The following is a 10,326-nucleotide window of genomic DNA, read 5'->3' as shown; positions in this document are numbered from 1 at the left end:
ATTCTCAGGTTACAATAAGGTTTGATGGCATCCGAAGACCGGGAGAAGACTGCTTTCACCACCCCGTGGGGGACATATTGTTATAGGGTGATGCCATTTGGGTTAAAGAATGCTGGAGCTACATATCAACGGGCTACAACCACGATATTGCACGACATGATCCACAAAGAGGTTGAGGTGTACGTGGACGACATGATTGTCAAGTCCAAAGAAAGAGAGGACCACTACACCGCCTTGCAAAAGTTCTTCCAAAGGATCAGAGAATTTCGGTTGCGGCTTAATCCTCAAAAATGTACGTTTGGTGTTATAGCAGGGAAAATGCTGGGGTTCTTGATTACACAGAGAGGTATCGAAGTCGAGCATTCCAAAATCAAGGTCATCTTAGAAATGCCACCACCGAGGATCGAAAAGGAGGTGCGAGGCTTTCTAGGTAAAGTGCAATTCATAAGACGGTTTATTGCTAAATTAACCTTGACTTGTGAACCACTCTTTGATCTCCTGAAGAAAGGAATGAAGTTTCAATGGGACGGCCGATGCCAAGCTGCTTTTGAACAGATCAAGGAATATTTATAGAACCCACCTGTGTTGACACCACCTAAGCTGGGGAAACCATTGATTTTGTACCTTTCAGTGACTAAAACTATAATGGGCTGCATACTTGCACAGGAGTCTGAGGACAAAGTGGAGAGAGCTATCTACTACCTAAGCAAGAAAATGCTGGATTACGAGACCCGTTACACTCCGCTGGAAAAGGCTTGCTTAGCCTTGGTATGGGCTACCAGGAAGCTGCGGCACTACTTGTTAGCTCACTCTGTAATGTTGGTTTCAAGATTAAATCCCATCAAATATCTCTTCGAGAAACCGGCACTTATGGGTAGGCTAGCTCGTTGGTTGCTTCTGCTTTCCGAATTCGATCTGAAGTATGTGACGCGCAAGTCAGTGAAGGGGAGAGCGGTAGCAGAGTTCCTAGCCGTTCTCCCAGTTAAAGGGAATGAAGCAGTTGAGTACCTATTCCCAGACGAGGCCATTCTGCATGTCGAAGAAGAATTTTGGACGATGTACTTTGACGGAGCGTCAAACCAATACGGGTATGGGATAGGGGTGTTGCTGATAGCACCCGATAATTCTCGTAATCCTCTAGCATTCAAACTCCGGTTCAAAGTCTCGAACAATGAGGCAGAGTATGAAGCGTGTATTGCTGGACTAGAAGCAGCCCTAGAACTAGGGACAAAACGGTTGGACGTCATCGAGGACTCGAACCTTGTTGTATCTCAAGCTAAAGGAGATTAGAAAGTCAAAGAAGAAAAGATGAGAATTTACCACCAGACCTTGGACTTGCTGATTCCTCGGTTTAAGAAACTAAACTTCGTTTATCTGTTAAAAGAAAACAACAGGTTCGCAGATTCACTAGCAACTCTATCTTCTATGATAGACATTCCTTTTGGAGTCTGGATGCGTCCGATCATCATTGACCCGAAATTTACACCGGCCTACGAGCTGATTACTGCCATAAATGAGGTTCAAGATGAGAACCCCTGGTATTACGATGTCTGGAACTTCTTGGAGAAAGAGGCATACCCACCAGAGGCAAATGCCAAGGATAAAAGGGCAATTCGAAGAATGGCTGCTCAGCTCATCATCTGCGGGAGAAAACTGTACAAGAGAGGTCATCTGGGAATGCATAAGCTGTGTGTTGAGGCTAAAGAGTCGAAGTGCCTAATGGAGGCCATCCATGGAGGAGAGTGCGGAGCGCACATGAACGGGGTGATGCTAGCCCGAAAGATCCTCAGACAAGGTTACTACTGGTCCACCATGGAGGAGGATTGTATCGGCTTTGTTCGGCGATACCACAAATGTCAGATCCATGCAAACCGCATGAACATCCCACCGTCGAAACTGTACAATATGACTTCGCCATGGCCATTTTCAGTTTGGGGAATCGATGTGATCGGGGCTATCACTCCGAAGGGGTCTAATGGGCATAAGTTCATTCTGGTCGCGATAGACTATTTCACAAAGTGGGTTGAGGCCCAATCTTATGCGGTGTTGAAGGCTTCACATGTTGCGAAGTTCATCAGGAACAACATCATCTGTCGCTACGGGGTCCCGAGCGAGATTATTTCAGATAACGGTTCCCACTTCAAGAAGGAAGTGATTGACTTGTTGGAAAAATACAACGTGGCTTTTCATAAGTCATCCACATATCGGCCACAAACCAACGGAGCAGTTGAGGTCGCCAACAAGAACATCAAACACATTTTGCAGAAGATGGTGGGAACCTACCGGGACTGGCCACATAAGCTGCCATTTGCTCTGTGGGGCTACCGGACTTCAATTCGAACTTCTACTGGGGCGGCTCCGTATTCTTTGGTTTATGGGATAGAGGTCGTTCTACCTATCGAAACTGAAGTTCCGTCATTACGAGTACTGGCTAAGTGTCAGATAGCTGAGGCAGATTGGCAGCAGAGCAGATTCAAGGAACTCAAGCTCTTTGATGAGAGAAGGCTGAAAGCACTGTACCATGTTCAAGGTTATCAACGACGAATTGCCAGGGCTTTCAACAAGAAGGTTAAGTCCATGAATTTAAAAGAAGGAGATTTGGTGCTCAAAGACAACCGAGCTCCCATCCATGACCCTAGGGGCAAGTTCAGACCCAATTGGATTGGCCCTTACATCATCAAGTCTATCTGGTCGGGCGGAGTTATTGTTCTAATGGACCTGGATGGTCTAGAGTTCTCACAGCCGATCAACATGGACAAGTTGAAGAAATATTACCCCTGAGTGGCTCGCTAGGCCGAAAACCCGAAAGGGCGACCTAGGCAAAAGTTAGAGCATAGAAAAATTTAAAATTATAAAAACTGAGCTCGCAAGGTTAAAAACCCGCAAAGGGCGGCCTTGGCAAAAGTTAGAGCGTAAAAGGTGAGGGTTAATACACGAGTGAACCTGAGTCGAACTACATGAGGCTTGATTCCCATCTTTGGGATACGTAGATAACTTCATCTTGAAGTTTAGCCATAAGCATTTCCCCGATCAACTTTGTCCATGTGATCATGTTTGGTCATCTTTGTCTGTTCCGCATTCAAGAGCTTCGGTTGTGATCTCCAGTACAACGCTATTCAAACTAGGGGCAACTTTCCAGTTGTCGGGATCCGGGGTTGTACATCCCAGTGACAGATCTCAGGCGTGTCCAGTTCTGATCCATATCGAAAATGGTTTTGAAAAGTTTTAATAAAAGTTGATTTTGCTTTAAATTAATCTTTTACAACTTAGACCATTTTTGGACCAAATAAAAAATTTTCAGTACCCACAACCTTCAATTTCATTGATTTCAATACAGAGTTCTCCTGCTCTTGAATACAAAATTGAAGTTGCTTTTCATTACATTCATTAAGAAAACTTGAAAGTTCTGATTAAGGCAAATAAATTCGGGGCATAGTCAGGTGTTCCCGCGTCCCCTCCCAGAGCTGGTCGAAGCCTCTAATGCCAAGCTGGGCCCAATTTGTGCCTCTTCATTGAGCCAATCTATGCACTCATCAGAAAGGGTGTAATTGAAAGTGGGAGTAGAGGCCAGAAGCTCTCTCGTCCTCCATGTCGTGGCATACCGAGCTAGCTGTGCGCTTCAGACCGGAAATGCAACTGGGTACTCTATCCCCTCTGCCGGGCAAATTTGATCATGGCCGAACTCGCGCTGGAACCGGAAAGGAAAGTAGAACACGCAGTGTGACAGGCCAATCAATTGAATCTCGGTCTGCCGGGACATGCTGTAGCTCATTGCCGGTAGATTGAGCCAAGGACAACGCCAAGCAATACGGTCTGCGGACAAATTGCACATCCAGTCGAACCACCATCCCTCATCAAGGGCATCGACTAGACATCGTCGGAAGAAGTAGCCACGAGTTAAGTATGCTGGGCACGAGTCCACAACCTGCAACTTGTCCATCAACCACACCTGGGAAGGGATGAAAAATGAGAGAATAAAGAATAGAGAGGTGTACATTGAGAGAAAAGTGAGAAAAGGGTTTTGTGAGAAAAATCGAGCCTGGGGGCCGAGTGATGTGAGTAATATATGTGAGGAAGGGTAGGAACATTACCTGCAGCAGTAGTGGACTCCCCGCAAATCTGGTCGTTTCCCGGCGATGGAAAGCATCCAAGCCCATTAATGTCTTGGCCAGTGTCATGGCAATGCAGCTTTTGTCCTCTTTTAAGCCTTGAGTAACTTCGATCAAACGAGTGCTAAACCCTCCAGAGCTTGGGGCAAGCAAGAAATGGGATAGTATGCACAAGCATAGCGCATGTCGCCAAAAGCCTGCCAATGACGGTCGCCGTGGTCACCGGCATCGAAAATTCGACAAATCAAACTCGGAATGTCCAGTATTTCGTCACAAATCAATGACCGAACGTCATGCATAGTAAGCCCACACATTCGTCCTAAGGCTTGGATATGGCCGAAGCGAAGCTGGGCCAAGATTTCTTCATTGCGCTCGGATTCCATCAAAGCTTGGAAGTTTTCGAAGGTAGGATACATCTCTTGCCCGCCAAAACTAAAGACATGTGTTACCGGGTTCCAAAACCTTGCCGCGACATGGAGAAACGGAAGGTGCAGCGGAGTGTGACTCTGTGTGAATAGTGTATTTATGCCGAAGCCTCGGAAGTTCAACTTTTTCGAGCCGTCTAAGGTAGCAATCCAAGTTGTGAGATTTTGGATGAGAAATGCCTCCATTTTGATGTAAAACTGAGATGGAATGAGAGAACCACGAAGCTGGAACTTTTATGGAGGATAAGGCACTGTTTGGAGGACAAGTGTCAAAAATCTGGAGGTCACTATGCCAACTGATCGACCGACCACTTTTTCTGGTCGGCCAGCCAATTTTTCTGGTCGGCCGACCACATAACTGGTCTACTGAGCAAAAAAACTGGTTGGCCAGCCACTTTTGGTGGTCGGCGATGGAGAAAAATTGGTTTTTGGCCTTTTCCTAGTCTCTAGAAGAGAGCTCCTAGCCTTTCCATGTGTTGGGAGTGTTGAAGGTCCGAGTTTACCTCTGTTTCGGATGCGTTTTGTCGCCCCATTTGTCCGAAATGCATTTGCTTATCAAGTTGTTAAGTTTTGTTTATCGAGTTGTTAAGTTTTGCTTATCGAGTTGTTAAGTTTTGATTATCGAGTTGTTAAGTTTTGCTTATCGAATTGTTAAGTTATATCGAGTTGTCGAGTTTTTGTTCATCGAATTGTTGCTCTTTGTTTATCAACATTGTCGAAATTTGCTTATCGAGTTGTAAATTTGCTGAGGTTTTGTTGTTTCTTAGTAAGTTAAGTTGTTTAGTTCGCTATGTTGGCTCACTACCTGACTTGGCAATACACAATGTTCAATTTCCGTTCAATCTCATTTTTGTGCAAAATGATGCGATGTGATGCTAAGAATGCAAAATACAACACTTTTTGAACAAAAAGTTATTTCATTCCATCATAGCTTCTTTTGTTACAGTATTTTACAACAGAGTACAAGTTTTAAAGAAAATAAAACTACCTAAAGCTGATGTGCTACAACTACTAGTAAAATAAATAAATAAATAAATAAAATAAAGCAAGAACATCTGCATCAGTGCTGTCAGGCTCAAGATCAGGAAGCTCTCTTCATCCTCTTCGGCTGAGCAGCCTCTGCACCACCTCCAGCAGCACCACCATCCGAATCAGAGCTGCCGTCCTCGGAACCCTCCTCGGCATCACCTCCACTCTCAGAACCGGAGCCAGAGTCCTCCTCTCTGCCTGCGGATGTCTCTGACTGAGGATGCGCAGACTCCTCCTCGCTGGACACCTCATCATCTCTGATAGGCGCTCTACACGCGCCTCGGCTACGAGTCGAGTCCCCTCTTCCAGCCCCTCGAGAAAGCCTGGATGGCCCGGCCTGTAGTGGTGGGACCTGAAAAGAACAGTTTGAGTGCATTAGCCAGTCTGTATATCAGATGCAGATGCAAGAATGCTACATAGAGTGTGTGCATGCAAATACAGTATATGAATGTGGTATGTGTCAGATGTGCTTTACACATGCAGTCAACCAATGTAGTGAAATGTTCAATTTCAGTATGTCATTAGAAGTATGATAAACGCAAGAAAATTGAAAAGTACCGAAACGCCGGCGATGAACAACAGTGTCTCCCTCCGCAGGACCATGCCCTCGAGCGAGGCCACCACTCCAAGCAACCCATCAGTGTACTCTTTGGGAGGCTGCTGACGCAAGTTCAAGTCATCAGTGAATGAATGAATGTCTAAATATATATCTGAATGATGAATGAAAACTGTGAAGCATACCAGTGGTGAGTCAGGGTCACTAACGTATCGGTGATCTAGCTGCGGAGGCTCTGGCGGGATCTGGTATGGTGTTCCATACTCCCAACCTGTCAGCCTGATCGGAAGATCTGGCCATCCGGCATACTGGCAAGTAGAGGGCATCCATCCAGCCCCACCCCTCGATGTGCCAGCTCCGCTGGTCGAAGGAATGTCTCTAGCTCGGGCGCGACTCGAGGAAGGCACGTCAGTAGCCCTCCTCCTGGGGGCACGGGCGTCTGACAGCGGAGGCATTAAGTATGTACGGTGGTAGGTCGCGTACTCTCCCTCTTCTAGTAACAGAACTGCATCAATACCCAACATGAGCTTCTCAACCTCCTGGGGAGTGAGTCTCTCAGTGGATCACATGTCTTCTGGAGGTGCTGAGGGGATACCCTGATTAGGGTTGCTCATCGTCTGACGTATAAAACGATCTCCCAGAAACCAGGCCCTGCCAACTGGCCCCTCAAATAAAGTCCCGTATCGAGAAGCGGCCCATCGACCATGATTTTCACCTATCCAGTACTTTTGCCTTGTTTTGCAGAACTCGCGAGCGGGAAAGTATACGCTCGAACGGATACCTTTGTCTTCATGTATGCTCGAGCGGGGAAACCTACGCTCGAGCGGGACCTCTGTTTTCTAAAAAATATTTTAAAGTGCATCTTTGCGTCCTTATTTCATCCTAGGCGTTTTTAGGCCTAGTTTAAGACATCTTAATGAGGATATAGATGTAGAACACACCGAGGCAAATTAGGGATTAAGTTATTATCTTTCCCAACTGTGTAGCTTAGTGTGTGTGTTCGTCCTGTAAACTGTGTAGGGTTGGCGACTGGAGACACGCTCTAGCTTAACTGTAGCCCAGAACTCTGTGAGTAATAACTGTGTAAAGATATGTTCAAAGATGAATATTTTCTGACTGTTAACTGAACTGCTTTCTGAACTGTTACTGTCAACTGAATGAATGCATGTCCTATATTCTGAACTGTATTGTGGCATCCTTAGCAACTATTGTTTACTGTTACTACTACTGTTACAGAGATCTCTATCGGTTCCCATGTGGAACCACTACTGTTTACTGTTATGATGGCCATCATTGACTGCTCGGTCTTTTAAGACCTACTGTTTACTGTACTGCTATGCTAATGGATGTACCACATATGACTGTTATGACTGAACGATTGAAATACTGATTTAATGAACTGTTTTCATTACTGTAAGGACATTCATTCTTAACCTCTTTACGCATTACGTTATTCACTGGGCTTTAGCTCACTGTTTATATATATATGTAGGTGTACAGGCACCAGACCGGAGCTAGGAGCGTGGGTTAGACTCCCTTTTTGTCAAGCCAACCACTGTGCCTCACTGCGAGGTTCTGAGCCTGTCAAGCTATGGCTTAGGGATGTTTTAATTTCCCCCGTCTGTCTCTGTATCTGTTTTGTAATAACTGTATAGACTAATAGCACTGTACTGTACTGTCCAACAGGGATTAGGTCCCTGTTCTGATCGACTGTAAATGTTGTACATATTGTTCTGTATTGTTCATGTATATACGTATGAAAAATCTTTTTGCATACAGACTCATAGCTCATTGGACATTGTTTATTTACTGTTTTGGCTCCGCCATGCCCCTGTACTCTGTATTATTGTCTGACTGTTAAGCAGGCATTTGGTAATCTCGGATTACTGGTCGGTTACGGTGCTAAATCCATAGGGGCGGGTTTGGGTCGTGACATTGGCATGTGGTTTTGAGGTCCTAAATCAGAGAGTAGTGACCCTCTCTCTTTTTGTCTTGTTTACTTGCATTTTGGCCTATTAAAGGAGCATAAATTTTCATACGTTCAAGGCTTGGTTCAGGAACTTTTTGGTGACTTTTAGGGCCTTCCTAGACTCTGATCATGGTTGGTTTGGTCACCCTAGGCATGCTTCTCATATGTGTAGTGTATTCCCATTTAGGGCTCATCAAGGTAGCATGTCAATCTAGCATGTTTTAGCTCCATTTCAGTGGATTTTTGGTCATCATTTGACATATCATGGCTCTATTTTTGGCTGGTTTAGTAGCCTCTCACATGCTCCATATGCTTGTAGTGTAAATCTTGTTTACTAGCTTGGTTCGCATGATGTTTTGACTCTTTATTCTAGCACATTTTGGCTTTGCTCCAACATGGTTTTGTTTATATTTTGGGCTGCCTTAGCTCTGTTTTGAGGCCTCTTGGTCGAATGATGCTTGTCATGCATGCTTGTTGTGTAATAGCCTTAACTAACTTTGAGTTTTGAGGTCTCTTCCATGCTTAACTCGAGATATTTGCATGTTTTGACATCATCGGGAATGTTATTTCAGAGCATGTAGGGCTTCCATACTTCCATATTTTTTTCACTCTTTGAGTGCTCTTTAGAGTTATGCTTTTATGCCTATTTGTGAGCCATTGCACGAGCCCCATTTTTGTGCCTTTCAAAGCCATCATCCCAACTCATTTTGCTACTGTTTTGGGGTGCATAGGGTCTGTTTGGGGTTGGTTTGGTCATTTGAGCATTGCCTTGCATGTCTCTAGTGTAATATGCTTCACTAGCTTTTGATACTTGAGCCTTTCAACATGCATTGCGTGAGTTGTTTGCATGATTCAAAGTCATTTTGTATGTCATTTCAGTGCTGGTACACATGCCATTGTACTCCATGTCGCATCCTTTCAATGCTTTTGGAAAGTTGTGTTTTGTGCCTTAGGCTTGGGCCCTTGTATTGTGCATGCTTGTATGTGTTTTGCTGCCTTGATTTCATCACCATTGGCCACTAATTTGGACATGGTTGAGGCCTATCCATCTTGGTTTAAGTCCATTGTGTATTGAGTATGCCATGTGGTTCATAGCATTGAGTATGCCATGTGGTTCATAGCATTGAGTATGCCATATTGTTGCATGATTGATCATTACACTTGTGCATGCCATTTTCATCGCATAATGTATGTTAGTTACCATGTGCATTGTGTATGCAAGCGTCATGAGCATTGTGTATGCCATCTAGTTGCATGTTTGCATGTCCATCCGTTGCATGTTTGCATGTCTAAGTTGTATCGCATTAGGTTGCATACTTGAGGTCGCATTGTACATGACATGTTTGTTGCATTGTGTTTGGGATAGGAGTTAGCCCAAACACGGGAAACGAGGCACGTTTCATACTCAAAGTGATGAAACGTACCTCGATTCCCAGTCGGCGACACTCTTGACTATACATGACGGAGTTCTAGGCTTTAGGTGTTTGTATGTGCATTCATTCCATATCAAGTTGCGCAATTCGGCCCCTCGGCCATCATGCATCGAGATGCGTGATTGGTGGCCCGAGGATCGAGACCTATACTTCCTTGAGCTTATGTAATGATATGGAGGATGGTCGCACATACATGTGTTGCAAATACTTTGCCATGTCCCTTTCTTGCCCTCTGTTACAGAAAATCAGAAACCAGCAGCAAAAATTGGTCGGCCGACCAGATAAAGTAGCTGGCCGACCAATTTTTCTAGTTTTCACCACAAAAACTGGTCGGCCGGTGGTCTCCAAGGCCAATATCTGGTCGGCAGCATCCCTACAGATTCCCAAGGTGGATTTTCATCTCTCTGGAGCTTGGTGCAAGTTTCTGAGATCAATTGCAAACAGAGGTAAATCGAGGCGTCGCGAGGGATTTCCGAACAAGGCAACTCGTGCATGCATGCATCCTTTGTCATCCAAAGCAGAGTTGAGGCAGCCTACATCATATAGTTTATATGCTTATTTAATTGCTAACTTAGTTGATTTGTTAATTAGTTAGAGTTGTGTAATAATTAACTGTAGCTTGTTATTCATTCTGTTGTGTAATAACTAGTTTAATTAGATTAGCTTAGATTAGTTAGTTGGTTTTGTATTATTCATTCGGACACTCCGTCGAGATAGCACAACTGTTGTAAATAAGTGTGCGTGTGTGTGATGCATGTCTTCCAACCCCCATTTCTTTCTCCCTTTTATTTACCAGCTTACAATG

The sequence above is a fragment of the Camellia sinensis genome, chromosome 14 (assembly GCF_055761805.1).
Source record: "Camellia sinensis isolate YWXY chromosome 14, ASM5576180v1, whole genome shotgun sequence".
NCBI classification, from domain to species: domain Eukaryota; kingdom Viridiplantae; phylum Streptophyta; class Magnoliopsida; order Ericales; family Theaceae; genus Camellia; species Camellia sinensis.
Note: the sequence above shows the minus strand (reverse complement) of the source record.